At 43.1% G+C, this 27,846-nt stretch overlaps 1 long non-coding RNA gene across 1 annotated transcript; it reads left to right on the top strand.

Annotated features, from left to right (window-relative positions):
- The first annotated feature begins 506 nt into the window (after positions 1 to 506).
- LOC141053059 (uncharacterized) lies at positions 507 to 24,824 on the top strand. The gene is made up of 3 exons (XR_012220951.1): positions 507 to 562; positions 14,256 to 14,338; positions 24,699 to 24,824. It is a non-coding gene; the product is annotated as an uncharacterized lncRNA (long non-coding RNA).
- The last annotated feature ends 3,022 nt before the right edge of the window (positions 24,825 to 27,846 follow it).

The following is a 27,846-nucleotide window of genomic DNA, read 5'->3' as shown; positions in this document are numbered from 1 at the left end:
ATTGCACCGAATAACAAGCCAAGCACAGTGTAGCAGAAACTCAGCAGACACACCGGACTCCTACTTCCAAGAGGAACCCAGGTTAGATCACAAAAAGTCAGTTAGCAAAGAGTCAAAGTCACTGGGCACAGGGTTCAGGACACAGAAGGACTTCAGGAACTCACAGCAGGAATCAGGACTAGGACTTCGTAACACAGCAGGAATCAGGAAAAGGACTTTGGTACCAACACATAAACAGGATAAGTCCAGGAACTCAGACATCAGCTGTCCCAAAGCTGATAACAGAAATGAATCTGGGAATTCTGCCCCCAGAGCAGGCTGAAGACAGGCATCAGCTCACCAAGACTCAGAAAGTTGATGCAAAGCTCTGGCAACGCTCCACAAGGCAGTGAAACTTTATATAGGAACTGCCTCACAGCGATAGGCTGGAGCAGCAATTCTAGCACACACCCATTCCTCATAAAAGCAAGGGAGGTGTGGCTGCACGAACCCAAAGCACAGCCAGACACAAATCAGCATTGCAAAGGACACTTGGCAGGAGCTGCAAGCCTGAACACAAATGGTAAGTCATGCACAGTGCAGAGGACCTTGCAACCCACCGATAGCTTTCCACAGTGGCAGCCAGCGACCGCACAAGCAGGTGGTCATGCAGCGCAGCGGAACCACACATGCATGTACGGCTACACAGCGGAGCGAGGAACTGAGCAGCATCCACACAGATAACTGACAAACAGCATTCCAGCTCATTAGGGGGAAAGGAGCAAAGGGTTAAAGCAGAGACATGCAGAATAACGTCGGCGAAACAAGGTACAAACACACCAGCGTTACACAAGCTCTCATGTGTCAGCCCAGCTTTATTCCTCGAATGATTTCCCTTTTAAGGGCTCATACTCACTTGCGAGAGACTTGCATGATTCTTGTGCGTGTCTCTCGCTTGAAAACCTGGCACTGCTGCCGGCACTGGAACCAGAGCGTGCTGCTACATGTATTTCTATGCAGCCGCATGCTCCGGTCCGAGTGCTGGCGGCAGTGCCAGGTTTTCATGCGAGAGACACGCACTAGAATCATGTGAGTCTCTCGCAAGTGAGTATGAGCCCTAACAGTTAATGAAGGATCATATGCTTTCTGCCCCATCTACAGCCTGTGTGAACTCCCCTTCTCTAATAACTTGAATACTATCATCCTTTCTGCTATATGATCAGCTACGTACAACTCTGCTGCTATGGGCCCATACTCATTTTCGAGTAATACGGACGAGTGCAACCAGATAAAAATTCAATAGGTGACATCTCTTTTGCGAGTTTTTTCTCAGCCAAAATTGGACTAGGAAAAAAAATCGCAGCATACTGCGTATTGCTGCGATTCTCGGATGAGACTCGCCAATGCAAGTCAATGGGTGCGAGAAAAAAATTGGACAGCAGTCGCACCAAACGATTCTTACGCACTGTGTCCTTTGAAAAGCCAGCAATTCATATGTGGCTATACAGTAAAATCACACTGACATGTTATAATACAAAAGATAGAAAACATCTATACATAGAGTAAGTGTGTGTGTGTGTGTATATATATATATATATATATATATATATATATCAGTGACACATATATATATATATATCTTTATATTTCATAGAGAGATACATAGTAGAATAGGTGAAAATTCATTTGTCGGCTTTTGTAAAATCATTGCAGAAGCTGACGTAATAGGAGACATGGTTTACATACAGTAAACCATTGCATATCAGTTAGATTTATATATGTCCCTCACTAATAATGTTATTAGTGTGTGTGTAAAATTTTGGAGCTGTAGGTGTTAAATTAAAGAATTAATTCACCGAAAAAAATTGCCTGGGCTCCCGCGCAATTTTCTCAGCCAGAGAGGGAAAACCAGTGACTGAGGGCAGATATTAATATCCTAGAAAGGGACCATTGTTTTGGCCCCCTGGCTAAAAACTTCTTCCCTCAGCCACCCCAGAAAAGGTGCATCTTACAGATGCGCCAATTCTGGCACTTAGCCTCTCTCTTCCCATTGCCCTGTAGCGGGTGGCATATGGGGTAAGGTAAGGTATTGTAAGGTGATACTAAGCCCGATTAATAAAGGAGAGGTGTCAATAAGACACCTATCCATTATTAATCTAATAGTATGAAAGGGTTAAAAAAACCAGACATTAACAATAAAGTCTTTTAATGAAATAATTATCGCCGACGTCACTGAGGCTGCGCAGACTCCCGCCTAACCCACGGTGAACTCGGCAGCGTGGGAAAATGTTTATTTACATATTGTAGGAAAAATACCCTGCAGTATGTAACTAAAAAAAATAATATTAGTAGATATAAATATATAAATGTTATTTATATCTACTAATACTATTTTTTTTATTTACATACTGCAGGGTATTTGCTAATATTTGGTATTTCTTTTTCATATAGGGACCTATTTGCTAATTTTGTTTCCATCATAGGTTCTATTTGCTGTTTGTCTGCAGTGCTGACGTCACGTTGACAGTGCAGCCAATCAATGTGCTCAGTGGCTCATGCAGCGACAGAGAGCTGGTGCTGGAACCAGGGAAGTAATACCCTTTTTTTTAAATAGTGCAGATTATATCACAAAGTTTTCTGAAAGGGGGCAATACCTTTAATAATCTGGTATGATATATATGTGCAATGAAAAAAAAAAATTAATAAGATTAACTGAAGTATTTATTTATTTTATTCACTTATATAGCGCCATTAATTCCACAGCACTTTATACACATTATCATCACTGTCCCCATTGGGGCTCCCAATCTATATTCCCTATCAGTGTGTCTTTGCAATGTAGGCGGAAACCCACACAAACTCCGGATGTTTTCCTTGGTGGGATTTGAACCCAGCAACCCAGTGCTGCAAAGTAACAGTGCTAACCACTGAGCCACCGTGCTGCCCGCGTCTACTATGTTTATTATACTGTTCACATAATACAGCCTTGTTCTTATTGTATCAATGTAGAGATTTGTAAAAATGTATGATAAAATTGTTCTGTGAACAAAGTGAATGTCTCTGTGTCCTAGACGTGAATTTATGCAGGACAGAACACTAACCCTCATGAACATCAGTGGTTGGAGGCTGTTTAGAGTTATTATTGCTGGCCAGTGATTTGCTTACACAGTGCTGAGTACACAGTCTTGATTAGACAAAACATATTTGTTTGTTGCTGAAGAATGGAAGCAGAGCATTCACTGAAAAGCAAATGGAAAAGTTAACCAAAATGATGGCATTAAGATAGATAATGAGATCAATAGTATGGGAGGAACAGTAGTAACATAACGACAATAGCTTTCTTATATGGCGTATATGATGGCAGTTTCATCAATGCAAGACACATCATGACTTCTGCATGAAGGAAGGGCAGATGTATCCATGGAAGTATAGGAGACCCAACAGGTGAACATACTTTACTTCTTTCATTTAGGAAAATAATCCAATTTTTAAACATTGTGAAATATTATTTTAGTGAGTCAACTTTGAGGATAAATGATTATTAATATTTTAGATGTAAGCGAATGTAAGAGTTAATCATAGAATGGTAGAGTTGGATGGGACCTCCTTGGTCATCTGGTCCAACAACCTGCAGGATTCACTAAATCATCATAGAAAGATTGTCTGTCCAGCCCCTGTTTGAAGACTTCTATTGAAGGAGAACTCACCACCTCTCGTGGCAGCCTGTTCCACTCATTAATCACCTGAACTGTCAAAAAGTTTTTTCTAATATCTAATCTGTGTCTCCTCCCATTCAGTTTCATCCCATTGCTTCTAGTCTTTCCTTGTGCAATTGGGACAGTCCTAACTCTTGTATTTAAAACCTTTCCACTTGTCAAGTGACGTAAATGTGAACAAGGACAGAGGGACTGAACCACCAGTAATAGTATAGGCCAGACAGGATGGATTTTCCAACTCAGAAACAGGGCGGTCACACCCTTATATGCACAGAATGCACATTGAAACAAATAAGAAACTGGGTCTGAGCAGAAAAAGTAAATTAATGTGCATGCAAAATGTAATTGCATATGAACACATGACCTTTACACAGAGAAAACCAAAAGCAAAACACAAAACAAATATCCTGGAACATTTACGTCACTTGACAAGTGGAAAGGTTTTAAATACAAGAGTTAGGACTGTCCCACAAGGGTTGCCGTGACGTGGCGGGATGGCTTCTACATTATTTTGATCAAAATTATGTTAACTAAATACCCTTATTATTACTATTATTACTACCTTCATGCAATTTTTGCAATATATTTTTTTACTTTTTTATTCCAGGATATTTGCCCCTGGGGCTGGCGATATTTACTGGTCCCCGTTCCATCGCCGTACGCCGCTCTGTCTCCTCGGTCTCTGCAATGACATTCAGCAGAGGGCGCGCACAGACTACATCATTGCGCCCTCTGACCAGAACGTCACAGTCAGAGGACGTGGAGGACAGAACGGCGGTGGAACAGGGACAGGTGAATATTGCACTGCTCCCTGTCCTCCCCCGTCATACTCATCCCCTCCTGGCACACGGTCTCTGCAGCCCCTGCTTGTTCCATGGTGTTGGCACTGCAGCTCTTCCAGGTTCTAGCGGTCACGTGGTAATGCTCATTAGACTTATGAATATACGCATATTCATGACTTTAATGAGCGGTACCACGTGACTGCTGAATGCAGGAAGAGCAGGGTCGCCGAGACCATGGAACAAGCAGGGGGGCTGCAGAGACCGTGCCAGGAGGGGGTGAGTATGATCTCTGACACCTCCGCTCCCCCTACCCCGCCAAACCCCATATATGACTCGAGTATACGCCAAGAGGGGGAACTTTCAGCCCCAAAAAATGGGCTGAAAATCTCGGCTTATACTCAAGTATATACGGTACTTAGCACATAATTTGGCCAATTCATGAATGCCTAGAAGCCAACGACAAGGTGATCTCTGATTTGCTGGGAACCTGCCTAAAGTGAACACCTCTATCAGGTTAAAACCTGAATTTATGGGTATGTAGCATCCTGCTGCAATTAAAACTGCCACGGGCTGGAAGGCGGACTGCTTGGTCAGAGAGGCAATATACAAATAACAAAAGACTGACATGCACTTAGAATTCAGAAAACTGGTGTGTACAGGTGCGAACTAAGAGCAGCCATCTCCATATATAGTAAAGAAATACAGTTGCACACTGTAGTGCTAAAGCATGTAAATATGAAATATGACAGCATTAAAATGCTCTAGATAGAGAGAGTATTCGCATGAGGCAGGTTCCCTGCAAAGCCGAGATTTGTGGCCCGGCCGTCAGTATACTGAATGCCTGCAATCGGAGGAAGGAGTTTGTGGGCAGAAGGCAGACTTTCAGCAATGAAAAATGTACTTTTTTTTTTAAAAACCAAGCACCCTTGGGGATTTAAACAGCCATTAAGTGCCTGATATTCACAGATGCCAGGTAGTAATGTCAACTCTCATAATCGGTGCTGTAGGTTTCTGATACTCTATAGGATAGCTGCCAGAACATGGCTCCATCACAAGGGATACAGACTTGACATTCTACAGGATGATAGCTTAGGGGACCACGGCACCAGCTGAAAGCATACAGATCTGCTCTACTGCCCATCACTGAACTCATGGATACGTTTGGGGAGGTCAGGATGTGGACCCACTGGTCACCTGAGCTCAGTGGCGTATCTAGGGGGGCAGCCGGGGCATTTGCCCCAGGCACAGCCAGCAGGGGGGCGCAGTCGGGCCGCCTAATGCAGCGGTCCGCAGTGTCCTCCCTAGCAACTGTGTTCTGCCGCCCCTCAGCCTGTGAGTCGGCGGTTCTCTGTGTCAGCTGTCAAGCTGACAGCCGGCGCAGAGAAGGAGCGAGTGCCGGCTCCCAGGGAGCAATTGTATTGGCGTCTATACAGACGGCAGAGAAATTGCAGCTCTGACCGCCGGGTCAGAGAGATGTTAGCAGCGTGATCAGGTCATGTGATCACGCTGCTGACTTCACTCCCGGGCGCCCAGAGATCCCTGCTGGTAAGTATGCTCCACTGTGGAGCTGAGAACCACCGAAGATGGGAGATGGGGGGATTTGTAGAGGGGATGGGGGTTAATGTGTGGGGGGATTTGTAGAGGGCATGGGGGTTATTGTGTGGGGATGGGGATTAAAGTGTGGGGGCGTTAATGAGTGGGGATGGGGGTTAATGTGTGGGGATGGGGGTTAATGTGTGGAGGCATTAATGAGTGGGGATGGGGTTAATGAATGGGGATGGGGGTTAATGTGTGGGGGGCATTAATGAGTGGGGATAGGGGTTAATGAGTGGGGATAAGGGTTAATGTGTGGGGGGTTAATGAATGGGGATGGGGGTTAATGTGGGGGCATTAATGAGTGGGGATGGGGGTTAATGTGTGGGGGCATTAATGAGTGGGGATGGGGGTTAATGAGTGGGGATGGGGGTTAATGTGTGGGGGGCGTTAATGAGTGGGGATGGGGGTTAATGGGTGGGGATAAGGGTTAATGTGTGGGGGGTTAATGAATGGGGATGGGGGTTAATGTGTGGGGGCGTTAATGAGTGGGGACGGGGGTTAATGAGTGGGGATAAGGGTTAATGTGTGGGGGGTTAATGAATTGGGATGGGGGTTAATGTGTGGAGGCGTTAATGTGGGGGGTTAATGAATGGGGATGGGGTTAATGTGTGTGGGGGTTAATGTGTGGTGATGGGGTTAATGAGTGGTGATGGGGGTTAATGAGTGGGGATTGGGTTAATGTGTGGGGGGATTTGGAGTGGGGATGGGGGATTTAATGTGTGTGGGGGGATTTGGAGAGGGGATGGGGGGTTATTTAATGTGTGTGTGTGGGGATTTGGAGTGGGGAAGGGGGGTTATTTAATGTGTGTGTGTGAGGGATTTGGAGTGTGGATGGGGGGTTATTTAATGTGTGGGGGGATTTGGAGTGTGGACGGGGGATTTAATGTGTGTGTGGGGATTTGGAGTGGGGATGGGGATTTAATGTGTGTGGGGGGATTTGGAGTGGAGATGGGGGATTTAATGTGTGTGGGGGGATTTGGAGTGGGGATGGGGGGTACTTAATGTGTGTGGGGGATTGGGGATGGGGAGATTTAATGTGTGGGGAGATTTGAGGGCACAAAATGAAGAGTATGTATGAGGAAACAGTATGGGGGATTGGTGCAGACACAGTATGATGGGTGCAGACAGTATGGGGAGCGAACAGGTTACTGTAAGTGGACACAGTATGGGGAGTGAGGGTGATGGGATGTGTGCAGACACAGTATGGGGAGCCGGGGGTATGTGTGAGCAGACAGTATAGAGAGTGAGGGGGTAAATATATGAGGAGACAGTATGGTGAACAGGAGGGATGTTAGAGGAGACAGTATGAGGAGGGAGGGGAATAGTGTGAGGCGACAGTATATTGCAGATATTTGTATTTAGGGGCATTATAATGACACTTCTGTCTTTATGGGGATCGTGTGGAGATTTGCTGCAGAAGACCGGAGAAGATGGAAGTCTGCAGAGACTGCTGGTGATGAGAAAACTCATCATGGGGTCTGGACAAGAAGAAGAAAAGAAGGAGAACGACTCCAGAGATTACGTCATCTATAAGGTACCTGGATGTAAATGTTATTTGTGACACTGACTAATTCTCAAGTTTTTACTTATGTTAGGAGCATTAAAGGGGTTGTCCAGGTTTGTGATGAGTCTGCAGTCATTCCTTGTGACTGCAGACTTCTGAATTCTCACAGTGCTCACTGAACGCTGTTAGGATTCTCTCGTGCCGGTAATTTACATACATGCGGTCACATGCTGACTAGACATGTGTGGCCTCACTCAATGAAAATGAACAGAGCGAGGCCGGGCACGTCTAGTTTGAATGTGGCCAGAAGTATACAAATCACATACTTGTGCTGACATGACTGTACATCGGCAAGGGAGAATCCTAAAAGTGTGCAGTGCATTCATTGTGAGAATTCAGAAGCTGCAATGTCAGGACTCAGCTCTGCAGGTTCCAGTACTCATCACATGGGCACTTCACTCATATGCGATTTTCATAGTTATGGTCCTGTGACAACGAGCTTCTCTTCCTGCTTCTCTCAGTTTTTTACTGAACATTGAGAGCATTAGGGAGAGCAGCTCGTGGGTACATGGCTAAGTGTGCAAGTCGCATATGTACATGGGGGGGAGGGGGGCGCTGAACCGAATTCTTTCCCCGGGTGCCAGAAAGCCTAGATACGCCTCTGCCTGAGCTCCATGGATATGTTTGAGAATGCCACCCAGAATTAGTACCCATCGGTCACCTGGCTCCATGGAGATGCTCGGAGAAGCCAGGTTGTGACCCTCCAGTCACCTGGCCTTGTACCTCAATGGACTGTCAGCTTCCTAAGCTCGTCATTACCTCCTCTCTGTGTGTGATACAGGTGTGGATAGTCGGCCTTTGAAGATCTGAAGTCACAGCTGTTCTTATCCAGGCAAGTCAGAGGAAGGGTGAGACTCTGTAATTTTGCACCATCCTGGGTATTTTACTGGGAGTGTTATTTGTGTTCAATAAAGTATTACCACACTGTTTTACCCTGTGTAGCATTATGCCAACGGTAAAAAGAGAAGGCGTTCGGTGGGATTATCCTTGGTCTATGCGGTTTAGGCTAGTGTGCTAGAGCACCTGCTGACCCCACTTGTCTCCACATGCAGTGCAAATTGGTTGGAGGAGGTAGCCATGAGAGAGCCACTAATCTGTCATGCCCCAGCATCTTACGTGAAAATGGGGGTCCTGGCAGGCCGCATATAACCAATTTTGCTGGTTTGACAGGACATGATGTTTCACATTTCAATAAGGGAGACCACCATCCAAAATTAAACTCTTTACTAAATGGGAATTTTGTATTGGATATCGGATACAAAGTCTTATGAACGTTTCCTTCAGAGAATAAAGCTTTTTGCACATAGTTTCCTTCCTCAGTTGTTTACTGCTGGACTGTTCATGTCCACTATTTCTCTCTACTTCACCACAACCCAGCTTTAAAAAATACAGTCCTAATCATCAAATGTCCTTTACTTGCTCTGCGGTTTGACGTTCTCTTTCCTCTTTGAAGATGCCTATGTGGCCAGTAATGCTTATGCTCTGGAACTCCTACCCGGTGAACTCTACTCATCCCACAAAATAATTTCTGTTCTTTTGATCCACCTACTATTCACACCAGGCCTTATCTACTTTTCTGACAGGAAATCATCACAGTCCCTATGACTCAATCACTACCACTCTGGGTTAGTACCAGACGCTAACTCTAACTATCTCCATGGTCAAACTACACATATCTAACGTACAACACTATTCAGATTACACAACACGGTTAACATTACCTATTACATTTCACAACACTGAAACTTGTTTCTTCAAGGGGAAATGTGGGCAGCATGTCCATATCCTTACAGAAAGCTGCAGGATGTTTCCTGTAGACCAGCAGCTTTTACTGCATCTTCCTACTTGTATGTGACTTCTATTAACTCCGGAGATCTGTCCGCTACATGTTGCCAGGTCTCCTTGAATTTTCCTTTGTCTGCCTGTGGTTTTCTGGACCTCATCCTTGCTGTTTGCAGCTTCCTTGGATGCTGTCTTTAACGTTACCCTGGATTGTTATTTGCTAACCTGCTTGCGGGTTTCAACATTGTTCTTCCTCCTTGCGTTTTCCTGAGGTCCTTTGTCTGCCTGCAGTTTACTGCACTCCACTTGCTTGTCTGTGGTTTCTTGAAGTCCTTTGCCTGCCTGCAATTTCCTGCACTCCACCTCCTTGCCTGCGTTTTCCTGATGTCCTTCGCTTTACTGCAGTTTCTTAACAGCTTGCAATTGCCTGTGCAGGGCTGCCACTAGGAATTTCGAGACCCCATACTGGCAAAATTTTCAGGTCCCCTTGAGATTCCACCCAGGTTCCACCCCAGCTCTGCCTTCACACCTCGAACCTTCCACAGTCCCACCACTCGCTCTTGGAAAAACTCTACTTCTGCATCACGTTCTCACCAATCTGATATTAACAGTTCCCAGCAGACACCAGATCACATACATAGCCAGCAACTTTTGTTTTGGCCAAAAGAAATTTTAAGCCACCACCTCGACAAGGTAGACTCTTCTGGCCGGACCCTACTCTTCTCTAACATATTAAACATTTCTTAAAATATCCAATACTCTTTTTAGGTCTATTTGTATTTATTTTTCTTTAAGGGAATGAGTCACATATATTTTTTAGAGTGACCATTAATACCACATACAAGGGACAAAAACTGTCACACCATGACCAGACCATATATTTCCACCACATAGTGACCGAATAATACCACATACAAGGAACAAAAACCTCCATACCATAACCAGATCACATACTACTACCACGTAGTGTCAAAATAATACCACATACAGGGAGAAATACCCCCACACCATAACCAAATCACACACTACCACCAAATAGTAACCGAATACTACAATACTGATCATTAATAAAAAAAACACAACACTAATGCCATTATACACAGGCGCTCTATATATAATGTCAGTGTACAGGTAATATAGTGATCACCAGTGACATTATACACAGGAGCTCTGTATATAGTGTCAGTGTACAGGTAATAGTGATCACCAGTGACATTATACACAGGATCTCTGTATATAGTGTCAGTGTATAGGTAATACAGTGAGCACCAGTGACATTATATACATGAGCTCTGTATATAGTGTACAGTGTATAGTGTACAGTGTATATAGTGTACATAGTGAACATGTAATAATGTGTAGAGTGTTTAAAGGTAACACACTGACTCACCAGTGACATCTCTACCTGAAGTCCTTCATCTTTGCTTTTCTTTTCATGCAGCGCAGACCGCCATCATTTCTTCCAGCCAGGACTCGTCTCTCTGACACACGGTTGAAGCATTACATTTTTGATTACTACTTAGATCAAGTGCTGAACTGAGCCTATTCTCCGTGTCAGATTTCAATTGCTTTTTAATTTGTGAGTCGAAGAATTTTCTGAGGGTAAAAATAAATTTTCTACCATCTTACATAAATTGATGCAAAATAACTTGCTATGTCATTGTCAATCTGCAATTAAAGGGAATATCTCATTCATTTCATTTCAGAAGTCTTAAAGTTTAACTGAACTTTTGATAAATGTTATTATCTTTTGTAGCCCTGTAAGGCGGCCAGGGTGGTAGTCGTGGCAACGGGCTGATCTGTTCCAACACCCTGGCGCCCCACAGATGAAATGCAAAGTTCCTTCAGCTGCACATGCAGCATAACACTCACGGTTACTGTCGCTCTGGCTTCATATTTCCAGGTTCCACAAAACACTGCAGAGTCACAGTCCTTTTCAAACAATTCAACTTTATTGATAACACGGGCTCTCATCACTTTGGCAGCACAATTCACCCAGAAACTCTTATCCTGCACTTTCCCTGCCTCCTGGGCAGACTTCAGTACTTCTGTATCCTCTCCCGCTGTCTCCATGGACAATCAGTGTCCCATCCGTACTTCTTGCGTCGCTAGATCCCTCGTCCGGTTCCAATTGGGAAAGGTACCAGAAGTGCCATCTTAACGACTCCCACCCTGGTCGTAGACCCCGGACCCTTACTGGGGATGGTCCTGCTGAGCTGGTGCCTGCCTGCACTACTCTCCAACCTGGGGCCCCTTTCTACCATAGCAGCTTTATCCCTACGGTCTGTAACTGTCTCATACACTGCATGCACCCTGCCCTGGGCAAGGCTGCCTGGCTTCTGCTCTGATCAGGAAGTACCCGTCCTATACTTCCCTGCTCTGTGCTGTCCCTCCCATTTACTTAACCCCTGTGCTGCCTGTCTCCTACTCTATTCTATACTGTTGTCTATCGCTAATGTGCCCTCCTCTATTCTAGCCCCACAACAGTTCTATACTACCCTATGTCCTATTCTAGCCCTATTCCTATAAACAGAACATTCACATTACAATACATGACATCACAGTATATGAACATTAATAAGCAATGAAGTGCCGCATGTGATTGTGCAAACAGTGTCCAAGAGAGAGAAGGCATGTGAGGATCCCCACCACCTCCTTACAGCCCTATAAATTTGTTCTGGTCCTGAGACTGCCACTGACGCCTAAAAACTACATAGTAGAAGAGCTCAATGTAGGATGCATTTCATCTTTGGTAAACAGTACAGTAGAATGATGTGCTTTAGCAAAAAGCTTGATCCTGGTCTCATCTGTACACAAGACACTTTCCCAGAAGGATTTTGGCTTACTCAAGTACATTTTGGCAAACTGCAGTCTAGCTTTTTTATGTCTCTGTGTCAGCAGTGGGGACCTCATTTCAAAAAGTAAAAAAAATATATTTTTAACATAAAAACCTGATTTAAATGATAGGTTAGAAGAAAAATACATCAATGTGTTCACAACACCATGCAGATTTACCCTTACCCCAGGGACTGCAAGTCCACAGTTCTGCATACAGTAAATGTATATACAGATGTACGCTATGCAGAAATGGCAGAAATTACACTAAACAAATGTCATCCATCAAGTTATATAGGCTGTTGTAACAATATTCTTCTTATTAGCTGAACTGCAGATTCGGTAGTTTGATGTATCGTCACATTCACTGAGCATTTCTTCTATGGCCTTTATATGATGAATTGCTGCGGGATTTGCCAGATAATGTTAAGTAATTCATTACAGGAAGATTATAATTGTTTATTTCAACTTCTTGGCTCTTGAAACGCAGGAGCTTGCTGTGAGACATTGTAGCTGCAAGCAGTACAAAGTGTTTATCTTCAAGACACACAAAGGAACACACTGGTGAAAATGTTTAGAATTCTGCGAGAACTGGGAAGCTTAGAGCGAAATGGAAAGAGTCGAGAGTTGTGTTACTACAACTCCACTAAACCTGCTGTCTCTCAAATCTAGAATGACCTCATAAATTTGGGAATTATCCAGAAAAATCAACTAATACAATCTACTGGTAAATAATGACTTTATATATAGACTAAATTTAATTTAAATTGCTAAATTCTACTTGGGTTTTTTTATATTTATTGTTGATGACATTAGTAGGGGCAAATTTTACAGGTAACATAAGCTTCTTTTATGACAGACTAAGAAGAGAGTGGGTTAAATTTAGGACAGGATTCACCTATCACATATTGAGTATATTGCTTTTTTCTAATTACATTGTTGTGTGTTGAATCCATAATGACTCATGCAGACGTTAGTGCAAATCAGTCCGATCATGGACCGCAATGTATGGACTGGTCATGGTTCTCCCGACCCGAGTGTGACAGCTTCATGTATTTCCATAAGGTTGTGATGCTCGGGCCAGTCCATCCATTAGCACTCTATGCTCCGACCGATTTGCACGGACATCTGCATAAGTCCTAACTCTGTGTAGGTGCTCACCATACAAGGCCAGCTTGGAATGCATGTGTGCTTATGGTTATACTTGTAGAAATAATATTTTTTATTATTGGGTTGGTTTGAAATACAGTTGACAGTTAATTTCCAGAATTATTAATAATTACCTCTTGTATTATCATCTAATATATAGACGGGCACCATCCACTAATACACTGGGATCACCCAATGCATATCATAACTAAATGGACCAAAAAGGTAAGAGAAAAAGCATATGCACCAAAAAGGGATAAGCAAGTAAAATATGCAAAATTTAATTGAAAAACCACACACAAAGGATTAAAAACACTTAAAAGTCCCATTGAGGACAATAGCAAAAAAGGAAAGGGTCTTACAATAAAGAGTACAATACTCAAGGACCTACAAGCCGTAATGTTACATGCATAAGAAAAATCCACTGTCTTGTATAATCCCTTCAAATGTATAGAATAAGCTGATGAATATCAAGCTTAATACAACTTGTTTGATGTATGCATGCAGTTATCATAATGGTACCAAACAGAAAATTCCAGCAAAAATGTATTAGCAAGACAAGAAAATACCAAATATAAGGGAGACAATGAAATATATAACCCAGGGAGGCAAAGATAGTGTTAAGCCAAACACTTAACCCTAACACAGCATAGTAGTCATCCCCCTGGAGCAAACAGTCCGGCTAGGTATGTACAGGGACCCATGTGTATCAACACATTAGAGGTCAGTAACTTGTGATGGTAAGTTCCAACTTAATGTAGATACAATAAAGACAGTTAATAGTACTTAATTACCTCTTGTATTATGCCTCAATCATATTTGCATTATTATCTCCGCTTTTTTTTTCTATAGAAAAAGAAAAATGAAAATAACAGTGTGGGAATTCACACCATTGGTACCTTACACATCCTATTGACTGTAATGGAATCTGTCAGGTTTGTGGCATAGTGCCCGTCGTGTTACTGTATTTTGGGGTGAAAGCTTTATCTGAGTTTCCAACACAGTTGTGAACAGAGCCTTATAAATACAGCACATGCTTATGGTCATAAGAAACAATTGACAAACTTAGTGATTAATATCCTCCTAATAACTTAAGGAGCAGAGGGTGAACATTATTCAATGCTGTCTTTATTCATGAACTACTCAGGTTTAGTCAACTCAGCTGTTGCCTAAGCAGATTGCAGAAGTCAAACTGAGTTTCAGGAAACCCAGATGACAAAGCTTATCTAGAAATATTTTTTTGTTATTCATTTTTATAGCGCCATTTATGCCATGGCGCTTTACATGTGAAAAGGGGCATACTAAAACAAGCACAATAAACATGAGCAATACAAGGCACACACAAGTACAAAAGGAGAGAGGACCCTGCCCGCGAGGGCTCACAGTCTACATCTGAGGATACACTAGGAGAGGGTAGAGCTGGTCGTGTGGCGGTTCAGTAGACTAAGGATCAATGCAGGTTGTAGGCTTTCCGGGAGAGGTGGGTCTTCATGTTCCTTTTGAAGGTTTCTGTGATAGGGGAAAGTCTGATGTGTTGTGGTAGAGAGTTCCAGAATATGGGGAATCATGGGAGAAGTCTTGTATGCGGTTGTGGGAAGAAGAGATAAGAGGGAAGTAGAGAAGTAGATCTTGAGAGGATCGAAGGCTGCTTGTAGGTAAATACTGGGAGACCATGTCACAGATGTATGGAGAAGACAGGTTGTGGATGGCTTTGTATGTCATAGGGTTTCGAGCTGGAGCCTCTGGACAATAGGAAACCAGTGAAGGGCTTGGCAGAGAGGAGAGGCTGAGGAATAACTGGGAGACAGGTGGATTAGTCCGGCAGCAGTTTAGGATAGGAGTGGTGCAAGAGTGCTAGAGGGGAGGTCAGAGAGTAGGAGGTTGCAATAGGCAAGGCGGGAGAATGAAGAGGGCGTGCACAAGCGTTTTCGTAGTTTCTTAGTCAAGGAATGTATGGATCCGGGAAATGTTTTTGAGTTGGAGTTGGCAGGAGGAGGCAAGGGCTTGGATATGTGGCTTAAAAGAGAGGGTATAGAAGAGGATCACCCCGAGCCACCGTGCATGCGGGACTGTGAAAAGTGAGCAACCACTGACGTTGATGGATAGGTCTGGTGGAGGGGTAGAGTGAGATGGGGAAAGATGATGAATTCTGTTTTTTCCATGTTCAGTTTTAGAAAGCGAGCAGAAAAGAAAGATGAAGTAGCGGACAGACATTGTGAGATTCTGGTCAGTGAGGAGGTGATGTCGGGTCCAGATACGTAGATCTGCGTGTCATCGGCGTAGAGATGATACTGCAAACCGTGTGATTCTATGAGCTGTGCCAGGCCGAAGGTGTAGATGGAGAAGTGTAAGGGTCCTAGAACTCAGCCTTGGGGAACACCGACAGACAGGGGGCAAGGTGCGGAGATGGTATGTGAGAGGGAGACACTGAATGTCGGGTATGTTAGATATGATGAGATCCAGGACAAGGTGAAATCTGTGATGCCAAAGGATGAGAGAATCTGTAACAAGAGGGAATGGTCCACAGTGTCAATGGCAGAAGACAGGTCCAGGAGAAGGAGGACAGAGTAGTGTTGTTTGTTCTTGGCAGTTAGTAGGTCAATGGTGACTTTAGTTAGGGCGGGATCAGTCAAGTGATGCGGTAGGAAGCCAGATTATAACTGCTCAAAGAGGGAGCAGAAGGAGAGGTGGAGGACAGTTCAAGATGGACATGCTGTTCTGGTAGTTGAGAGGTTTAACCATCTCTGAGAGCTGTGAAAGTGGGGGGCAAGAAGCTAAATTTTGACACCTTGAGCAACCACCCTGTGGTCCTACCCTGTGCATCTCCTCTGTACAGAAGTCCCTACTACCATTAATAAACGCTCATGATCAAGTCAGCTGTAACAGTAAAGTGCCTGGTGTAATGTATTTTTCCCACAAATACCATGTTCAAAATAATTCACAGTCCTTGCAAATATTCTTCACAATGCAATACATGTATTAGCACACACCATCATAATATGCAGAGCATCTAGGGAATATACTGACCGATAATGGATTCACTACTAATCTCCAACACATGTTTTGCTGTCACTTTTTCAAGGAGTATTCGGTTTTAAAATTTTATCACTTGTTTCAAAGGGCTTGTAGAAACCTCAGGTGTTGTAAGTATATAATATCGTCATTAATGTCTTCGTACATGTTAGTCTGCACATTGTTTAAGCTCTTACAACAATCTGCCCTTGATATGATTTTGGATAGATGACAATATTATTAAAACAAGATAAATAGAGATAAGGGATTCCTCATCTGAAAATAATGAGATCATGCTTCATGTGATTGTAGAATGATCTGTAAATGAACCCATGACATGGTTATTATGAACATGACTTCCTGGAAACAAGATAGCCATGCAGATCATCTTCTGTTTGGACATGAATTGCCAACCGTAGGGCTGTTTACTATCACTAATCAAACCCCAAGGAGAAACGTATCATCTATGGCTCTTGTTTTACATAATGGAGACCTAATTTGATAATCAAAGTAAATAAAGTTTGGCTGTTTTGATAGAAGAGATTGCCAATCAATCAACATGTTTGGAAGGACTATTTTTCAACAAACTAACCACAGTGGACATCTGCAACATGACTCATGATCATCATCACCCGGACTAAACATCTTCAGGTCCAAAGAAAACCAAATCAGATTATACTTTGTGTTTTGGAATGTCTTGACATCGGAACACGTAATCCCATAAATCACAATGCCTGCTTCTGCCTTGTCTTTGTAACAAAGCTGGCCAGATCTAGTGACTGATGAGCATTCACATGTGGCTCGTGGAATACTACATGTATGTGCATTCGTATTTCTGTTGCACATGTATGTTTGATGTACTAGATCAGATAAAATAAAGTAATTCACAGCCCAGTATCATATAAATATCCGGCCACATACAGAAATTTCACTAGCATTAAATATTCATAAGTTAAAGTGGGAAGGTCTATGTCATTTGGCAACAGTAATATCATTGCTTCTACCTATTACTAAACTGCCAAGAATTCGCACCATCGAAAACTGCCATTATTGTACCTGTGAGGGGCATCACCAGGTGTTTAGATACTGGGCATGCACCCTGGATTGAAGGGAATATATCAGCAGGGATTTGCTATTTAATTTGAGAGTAGCATAATAGAGGAGCAGAGAGCCGGATTACAGGAATGTGTCATTTACTCAGCAGCTTGTTGTAGTTTCAATACAACCAGTGTTTTATCAGGAGATGATTCCTGCAGGACTAGGTGTCCTGTGCCAGGCAGTCCAGATAATTTGCGTAACTCCACCCCCACCACTGATTGGCTGCTTGCTGACAATGCATAGCGTACACAGGAACCTACCAATCGGATGTCGGCGGGGTTATACACAGTTCAGCATTCTGACCACATCTACAGCCGAGAAAACAGGGATTCTATGAAAACTTCCCTAAGCAGCCCAGTAAATGATGTCAGGCTCACAATCGACCATTTAACAAGTCTTGCAATATGACTTGTAGGATCGCTACTACCAACAGGTGGCGCTATAGAGTTCAAGTCCTCTTTCTCTCTCTGAAGAGGCAGTTTGCATATAAAATTTCCCAGAGGAGCATTGCATGGCGAATAAGCCTCCTTACCTTGACAAGCCAGAGCTGGTATGACACTCTCTACAAGGAGAAACCTTACCCCTAATAATTACTATTGCAGGAAGATAGCATTCAGCAGAATAAGGTGAACAACTTGCTTTTACAGTGTTCTTCCATGTTCAGAGGGGGGCAGCAGTGGGCGAGGCACTCATCTTCAGCACTCTGGCGCGGTAATGAAAGGGGGGGTCCTGGCTGGGTGTGTGGACTTGTGCTGTGAGGGTATTACACCTGTGCAGGCCTCATGTAACTGTTGTGGGTTTGCCAGGACCAGATATTTCACAGTTCAATGATGAAGAACACCATTCAAAAATACATTTTTTACTGAACTATAACTTGGTAGAGGTTGTATTCAAGGGATAGCAGGTGCAAAGTCATGTGAACATTTCCTGTACAGTATGAAGCATTTTTCACACAGTATCCTTCTGTAGTATGCTCCAGGGCTTTCTATATTAACTGTTTCTCCCTACTTTGCCACAATCCAGATTTAATGCTACAGTCCTAATCAACAAGCGTCCTCTACTTGTTCAGCGATTCCACATTCTCTTTCTTGAACTACCGGCATCCTGGAACTCCCACTCGGGATCCTTCATTAGTCCCAGTTTCTCAGTCATGCTAAGGTCTGTTACCTTCTGCGTTACAAGCTCAGGGTCTTGTGGCTAGGCATTCTCTCCTATGACATGTAAGAGGTTACAAAGTCTGGAACACGCCCCTTTAAGTATGCCCCATTACTTCATATTACTGTATATTGTGTGGCTTAGTGCCTACTATGTACTGTATGTTGGGGAACAATCGCTTGGCAGCGCATTCACGTAGTCAGGCACGATTTTTCACACAAAACTGTCCATACGGTTTATTTAAACATCAAAACCAGTAAACCCTGATTACAATTGCAGTGGTGCACCCTGATCATAGCGGGTATAGGGGCTTTAGCAGATGACGATGGTGTTGCTGGAAATAAATCTCCTCAAAAAGACCAATACTGATATTATGGCTGTATGGTGACCATATAGTGGTACATACCAGTCCTGCAGAACATACAAGAGATTACAGGACAGATAAAAATTTTGATTTACAGCTGAAGTTCTTTTTGATGGGAGTAGATCTTTCACCATCTATTCCATTTGGCCCAGACCGACATGACAACTTCTCGAGTCATGACTCGTCTGCAGTGATTACAAAAAGGACACATTTGACTTCTCACATTTCCAACCTCCTCCTTCTACTGTCACCATGAGGGTGAGCCGCTGCTGCCGTATAATTCCCTTTAACGGCACCTGCTGTGTGGCACAAAGGAAGTGCTCCTCTTAGTGCCCTTCACAGTAATGCCCATCACTGTACCCGTTATATATTAGTAATGACTCCTTTGTGCCCCCTAGATGGTAAACTAAACCTCTAGAATATATTAATGCCCTGTGAAGCGCCCCAGAATAGAGTGCCCACATTTTGTCCACTAGAAAGTAATAATGCCCTGTGTGGCCCTTTGACAGTCACAATACCCTGAGTGGTTGCCGTTATAACAATAAATGCCCACTTAACATTTAATAATATCCCAACTCTCCCCCTGTACACCTACCTTATACACAATATCATGTCCCCACAGGTCCTGGCTACACAGTGTGTTGTTCCCCTATACACAGTGTAGGGGATTGAGTAGAATGTCCCTTTAATGTCACCCCCTTTAAGGTGTTCTAATATTAATATATTGTAAATGTTGTGTAAATATGATTATGCCACGGTACTGCTACACGGCTGTGTATTACCGACTGTCTTTTTGGTATTGCCACACTATGTGTTACCATACTGTACATACTGTAAGATATTATGCTTTATTATGCCTATTGTATTGTATGCCGTATATTAGTGTATAAGATTAGGGTTAGTCAGTGCATCCTTCGGGTTCAATAGTGGAGGGCACTTATAGTATAGAGTTCATAGAGATGGGTAAGTGTAATATTGGAATGGACAACTAGATGGGTCATACTAGTGGGTCCTTAATAGGTATAGCTGTAGGAAGTTTGTAGATGGTTTAGTAAGAGCACACAAATAGTTAACTATAGGAGGAGCTGCTATGGGTTGAGCTAGTGTAGGATGTAGAAATTAGTCAGAAGGGAGAGCACGCCTGTAAAGTCTACAAGGGCTCTAAGCCCAGGACGCCATAGCAGCTACGTAACGTTATTTAAGTGAAGAAGCATGGCCACAGTCAGATGGGTGCTGGATAAGACCGGAGCACCGGGGAATTGCAGCATACGTCAGCAGCAGGAACAGAGAAGGAAATGTGATCCAAAAGCCGTGCAGGGCGCAGAAAGTTCACTATGTGGTAGATTCTCAATAGGACTGAAGCTGGCAAGTCCGGGGCGAAACGGATGAGCGGGATCCCCTATGTACTGAGGTCCTACAGTAGTGAAGCTGCGGTACCGCCAAGGGCGCTACTACCCCGGAATGTACGTGAGGATACAGAAAGTAAGCAAGGAAAAGAGAAGGAGGAATGTTGTGTGGACTGTAATGTAACTGATGTGTCCGAGACCTTTAAAGAAGAAAATAAAAGTGTTGATTTTGCATCAGAACCGGTATCTGTGTCTGTTATTCCATCCTTATGCACTGGAACCAAGTGTGCAGGAGCTGGGTCACACCGCAGTGGAATCCCTGACCGTGGACCAGCAACCAGAACAGGTACGCTGGTAGATGTTGAAGATTTTCCTGTGGGAGGAGGTCAGGACACCAGAGCCCCGGTGTCCTCGGCTACAACTACCGTCCTGCCCTCCTCTTACAACAGTATAGTGCCCCCAAACTGTATGATGCACCCACAATGTATAATAGCCCATTAGTAGCCTCCACAGAATATACTGGCCCCTTAGTAGCACCCAAACTGTTTCATGGAAACAACACTATGTGATGGCCCCTACACTTTATGATGGCCATCACAATAATACCTACTCTGTATCATGGACCCCTTTGTAGCCCACACTCTGTATTATCGTCTCGAGTAGCCTAGTAGCCCCGACACTGTATCATGATTCCCTTAGTAGCCTCCACACTGCATCATGGACCCCTCAGTAGCCCCCACACTGTATGATTCCTTCAGTAGACCTCACACAGTATGATAGCCCCCACACTGTATGACCCTCTCTGTAGCCCCCACTCTGTGTCATGGCCCCTTTAGTAGCCGACACTGTATCATGGACCATTCAGTAGCCCACACACTGTATGGTGACCCCCTCTGTAGCCCTCACTCTGTATAATGGCCCCCTTAGTAGCCCCCACACTTTGATGGCCCTCTTAGTAGCCTCCTATTGATTTGAATAGGGGGCGTTTGTGCAGTACTCGACCACTGTCACTATACAGTTGACGGAGCTGTGATGTGCAGCTCTATAACTAAGCAGTTCTGGCCGACACCGGGAACAGTTGATAGGCGGGGGTGCCAGGTGTCGTACCCCCACTGATCAGACTTTGATGTCCTAGGGATATTTCATCAATGAACGACCCAGACAACCCATTTAATGATAGGTGTATGGCATCCAGTCACTTTTCTCATTGACAATAGACAGTTGTAAAGATGTCTCAAACTTATTTTTCTTCTAGTTTTCCTTCAAAAATAAATATAATTTTTACATTAAAAAGAAGCAGCGCTAAAAATATAAACAGTACATTAAAATACAGTAAAATTTCAGTGGCTGAAATGTTAATCAACGTTGGATATGTAGCAAGTCACAGCTATGCTCAAAATATTCCCAAGGGCTTTACTGCGTAGAAAACATTTGGTGTGCTCAGCGAATCATAGCAAAGATGGCATTTTCCTTAAATAGACTCATATGCCATTTCTCGTTGGGATCACAATTATCAAACCAATATTCACAGTTCCCTGAGAGCTCAGGTTAACCCAGTTAACTATCCGAGAACCCTGGTATTAGCTGCTGTGATTGATTTAGAGATGGGTTGTGTGGAACTGTAGCTTGTAAACACAATTTTCTTATTTTATTTCCCACTCCCCGTGATGTAGTGGTGCAGTGCACACACACAGATGTGGCTGTCACATCTCATCTGTGTTTGCATCGAATCACTGTACGTGGAAGCCGCTCTCTGATGAGAAGGTACAATGTTTTCTATTGAATGTGATGGAGAATACAAACCTGCTGTTCCATTTAATCAGTTCTGGGAATGCACCATCTGCACTGGCCCGCAGATATAGGAATAAAGCTCAGCTGGCAGGGCAAGGGTACAAGACGAGCCAGACCGGTAAAATGGATGAACAGAGGTGAATTAAGTTTGGACTCTGACAACCTCTTTAAGAAATAATTTATTGGGGAAAAATTATAGAATTATGAAATTATAAAATGTTAAGTTCTTGTACGTGTTAAAAAAAAATTGTTATCACATTATGGCACATGGTTTTGGTTTCCTTGCCCTGTCCAATTTCTGGTCCGATTTATTGGATTGTTCTGGCTAAATTTGTATCTTTGGCAACTATGGTTCCCACAGGGTGGATTCTCCATCCAGATTGAAGATCTGCGGGTGTTGTTAGCTGTGTTTTATTGCTACAGTTGCAAATTAGATTTTTTTAAGCGATGTGCTCAATGGGAGACAAGATCATAGATGCTGCAGGCCATAGCACCACACTAAGCCACAAAGTAACATGAGCAACATGACGAAGGAAGTTCCCCACGTGTTTTGAGGGGGGTATACATGAAACAGCCTTTGACCATATTTTTTGCATGGGCAATTGAAGTTAATCATGCCCAACTTAGACATCTCTTCTCAAATCTAAATAGGCTTACTTATTTTAATCTTTACTTATAACCTAGATGCTCCATGCCGAGTAAAGCCCCCGTTACACACTGCGATATCGCTAGCAATATCGCTGTAAAGTCACCGATTTTGTGACGTTGCAGCGATATTGCTATTGATATCGCTGCATGTGATACTTACCTCCGACCGGCTCCCCCGCTGATTATCGCTGGTCACGCGAGAAGCTCCTGGACCATTCCTCATTGGCCACTTCCTGCGGCGCTTGCTGTGGAGCCGGGAGGGAGGACGCAGGATCTCCGCGTCTGACAGGTAAGTAGCGACCCCCGGCCCCAGCGATGTCGCTGGTGAGATCTGCCTGTGTGGCAGCTCACTAGCGACCACCTAGCGATCCTGACCGCGTCATATCGCTAGTCGGGATCGCTGGTGCATCGCTAGGTGTAACGGTATCCTAACACTTTCTAAAGTGCTAGTGTTGCATCCCTGTCTTGCAAGTCCATGACTATATTCAACTGGCCTTCGATGCTGTTGATTCTGCTGGCATTCAAGGCTTCTGTTATTTAGTCTGTGATCTACAAGTTTACCCAGATCTTTTTTTTTTTAAATAAAGATTTAGAAAAAAAGGTCCATAGAAATACACGCACCTGAATGCTCTGGTCCCGAGTGACGGCGGCATTGCCGGCTATTGAAGTGCGAGACTCGTACAAATTTCTCGCAAGTCTGACCCCGGCCTTAGAAAGCAAATATTACATTTTTCAGAGGCTCCTAACTCAAATAGGCTATCTTGGCAAAAGCCACTCCCTCTGGTCCCACCAACCTTTAACCGCTGTACAGGGATCTCATCTTACAATGGTGTTTACTGGATTACTTCCACAGAAGAGTTGCCATCCGAAGGAGGGAACCAGAGGTAAGGGTGGTCATCATGCAGAGCCAAAATTAAGAAAGCGAGTCAGAGAATAAATCAGAAGGCAAGCAAGTACTCAAAATGCAAACTGAGGTCAGACCACCAGATATACACACTGGGTCAAAGGATCAAAGTGGCCGGGTCTACCTAAGCTAACTAAATAACTGGAAACTAAAGATTGTCTGCTGGGGTTATATAGAATGGAGCCATGCACGTATCTCTCAACCCAGAGCTAATTACATACCAAGGGTCTGTAAGGTCCCCCAACAAAAAGTGGTCTGAACTAAACAAAGGTCAAGACATTTTCATTGTCAGACTATCAAGTACATTGGCAGTAAACAGAAAGGGTGTAAACGGTGATGCCAAAGTGACAAGTTGGTGTTTTATTCTAGACCTATGCCAGACTTCTCAGATCCATCTGTACATGTGACTCTCCTAGTTTTATTCTGCTCATAGAACATATGATGCCCATGTGTACCCAGATACATAGCTTTACAGTAGTCCACATTCAACCTCATCTGCCCCGTGGATGACAAAACGTTCAATTTATCCAAAATAACTTCTGACTTATGAACATTTTCCAAAGACTGCAGTATACTACATAGACAGGTGTTATCTTCAAAAACACAAAAAGCAGTATTAATTCCTTCTTTTATATCATTAATAAGTAAGTTGAATAATAACGGACCCAGCACTGAACTTATAACCCAAGACCAAGACCATTCAGAGTGCCAGTTATTCACCACATCGCTCTGAGTGCTGGTTTTTCATCCATTTATAAACCCAGATTTTTCAAACCTCTGGACCTTTGATCACCCATTATGTGTGTGTATATGGGACAGTCAAATGCCTTTGCAGAGTCCAAAACACGATATCTATATCCTGGCTTCTACTCATTTTCTTATTTAAAAAAAACATCAGCTGAGAAAAAGGGAGGTAATTGAAAATTTTATATTTTTTCTAATGTTTGGTATTTGTTTATTTTTACTTTATTTGATAGTCCCCCTGACTTGAACCTGCAATCATCTGATTTCAGTATTGAAGTACATAGCAAAATTGACAAACTGCTATGAAGACCAGACACAGGCTGGGCGTCATGGGAGATTGGCTTATTCCAAGACTATGGGTAAATAAAACAAATCAGATCCCATAAAGATCATATGTAATGCATAAGATATGATGTCTTTCTTGCTTCCCTTCCTCGGATTGCCCCTTTGTATGTTATTATGTATATATTGCTAATTGATAATGTTTATGACAAATGCCTGCGGTACTGCTACATAGAAATATGTATTATGGTATTATGTCATGGTTTATGGTATTGCCACAAGTGTATTTGTGTTATCATTCTGTACAGGACTGTTTTATATTGTCTTATGTTCCTTTTGGTATAATGTGTGATTAATGTAAATGTACAGTTAGGGTAAGTCAGTGCATCCTTTTGGGGAGACATTAGAAGAGGGAATTTTAGTATATAGTTTAAATAGTTATGGGTAAGTGTGGTTCTGTTGCGGGCCACTAGATAGGGGGCATACTAGTGGGCCTTATAGGTATAGCGGATAGGATGTTCATAGAGGGTTAATTGTAGGAGGGGCTGCTGGGTAGTAAGAGGGGACCTCGTAGAAAGTTAGGTCAGACGGGACCAAGGTGCCCTAGTATCCACATGGGCTATAGGCCCGGACAGCTTGGCAGCCACGCAACGTTTAAATGCTATAGCTCACGTTACCCTTGGCCACTGTGTGTCATAGCAGTGGACCAGTGCAGAAACGAAAAGATGTGGCAACTTATTGCTTGGGCAGATGCTTTTAGGGCAGGAGTTGGTTGGACAGCTGAGATGAGAGAAGTTGCAGCTTCGACAAGTTCGGTACAGATGGGTTGGATGCTTTACCAGAGGCAACCAAACATGGTGACTGATGATTTCAAGTCTGGGGCGAATCAGGCCAAAGGAATTGTCATCATGGCGAGGTCAGGCCAGGAAGGAACAGGAGGGCAGTCTAGGACGGTCCGGGCGTGTACTGCACAGAAGCGACAGCCAGAAAGGGAAAGATGAGGAAACAAGTAACTGTCACAATGTACCAGCTGTGGATGTAACGTGTGAAGTACTCAGTAAAGAAAGTGTTAAAGTTAACTTGGACTGTGTCGCCATTGCTGGGGCTCACCTGAAAGAGGGACCCTTGTTGCCTGGGAAGTGCCCAGAGGAAGCTGAATCTGGAGATGCAGGTATGCCGAAAAGAAGAATACAATTTTCAGTAGGAGGAGGACTGGACCTAGATATTGTGGTTATTCAGGTCACGACTACAGTCCTGTCCCTCCCTTACACCTTTACAACATATGACGTCATGCCAGTCATACATCGCACCCCTGTCAAGTGATTGTGGGGTGCTGGTGGGTTATCATGATAGCCCGGGGTCTGCAGAAGACCCTTGTGCCTGTCATTACGATACTCCTGTGAATGCTGACCTGTAGCTGGCATTCATAGGAGATTGTGATTGTGCTATACATAGTAGTACTGAAGCTCTGCTATGGATAGCAAAAGCGATAAGATGATAGCAATTTAAAAGTCTCCTAAGGTAAATATTAAATAAAGTAAAAAGTGAAAAAATAAGTTTTTAAAAATGACAAAAAAACACAAAAGTACAAATCAACCTCCTTTTGCTCCATTGAAAATAAAAGAATGGAAAAATACATAAATTTGGTATCGCTGTGTTCAGAAATGTCCAATTTAAAATAAAAAATAAATTATTCAGATCGGTAAACAGTGTAACAAGAGAAAAACAAACAAACTTCATAACATCGTACCTACCTCAAAATTAGTTAATAAAAATGCCATCTTAGGACACAAAAAATAAGTTCTTACCCAACCCCAGATCCTAAAAAATGGATATCCTATGGTTCTCGGAAAATGGCAACAAAAGCAAAACTTTTTTCATTCAAATTTCAGAATTATTTTTCACCACTTACATAAAAAAAACCTATGTTTGGTATCTGCATATTCATACTGACTTAGGGAATAATTTTTCCAGGTCAGTTTTACTATGTAGTCAACATGGTAAATAAAACCCCCCAAAAATTATTGTGGAATTACACTTTCTTAGCAATTCCACCGCACTTGGAATTTTTTTCCTGTTTTCCAGTACACTATATGGTAAACTCAATGTACCATTCAAAAGTACAATTCGTCCCACAAAAAAATAGGCCCTAACAAGGCTAAGTTGATGGAAAAATTAAAAAATTATGGCTCTGGGTAGAAAGGGAGGACAAAAAGAAAATTGAAAAAAAAAATGGAAAATGGACATGATGTGAAGTGGTTAAAATCAGATGCAATACAGATGTAAAAAGTGGACATACATATATTTCTATATAAAAATTGGATGATTTTTTATACACTTGGGCTCATTCAGACATGCATATAATATAGATGCGTGCTGTCCAAATAAAAATCGTACAGCACACTGAACAATGTAATTCAATACCGCTGTTCAGATGACAATTTTTTTCAGCAGGTGTCCTTGTGAAAAAGGAAAAAAAAAATTGCAGAATGCACTATTTTCAGCCATATCTCGGATGTGACTCTCCTATACAAGTCTATGGGTGTGTAAAAAATCGGATATGGTATAATGCATTCCCCATAGGCCTCCATATAGTATAATGTGCTCCCGATAGGCCTCTATTTAGTATAATGTACTCGCAATAAGCCTCTATAAAGTATAATGCACTTCCCATAGGTCTTCATATAGTATAAACCACTCCCCATGTCTATATATAGTATAATGCAGACCCCATAGGCCTCCATATAGTATAATGCACTTCCCATATGCCTTCATACAGAATAATGCACTCCCAAAGGAAGTACGGAAAAATACAGGACTTTGGGGAGCAGCATGAGGATGGCTGCCACTACTTACAGAGGTTCATCCCTGGATATCCAGGGCCAATGGCCCCAAGTAGATACGGAAGCGAGTGCCTTTTTCCTCTCCCAGAAAGGGGATCCCGATGGGAAACCAGAACAGAAAGTGGGCCAGGAAGCATGGGAGCTACAGAGCCAGAAAGAGTGTCTCAGGGGCCAGAAGAGCTAGGAAAAGAAGGGAGAGCTCAGGCTGGAAAAACTGACAAAGTGGACACATTCTATACTATAACTGCCATGGAAA

The sequence above is a fragment of the Dendrobates tinctorius genome, unplaced genomic scaffold (assembly GCF_039654945.1).
Source record: "Dendrobates tinctorius isolate UK_male_01 unplaced genomic scaffold, ASM3965494v1 ptg000165l, whole genome shotgun sequence".
NCBI lineage: Eukaryota > Metazoa > Chordata > Amphibia > Anura > Dendrobatidae > Dendrobates > Dendrobates tinctorius.
The sequence above is the reverse complement of the archived record's forward strand: the minus strand, read 5'-3'. Positions and strand labels throughout refer to the sequence as shown.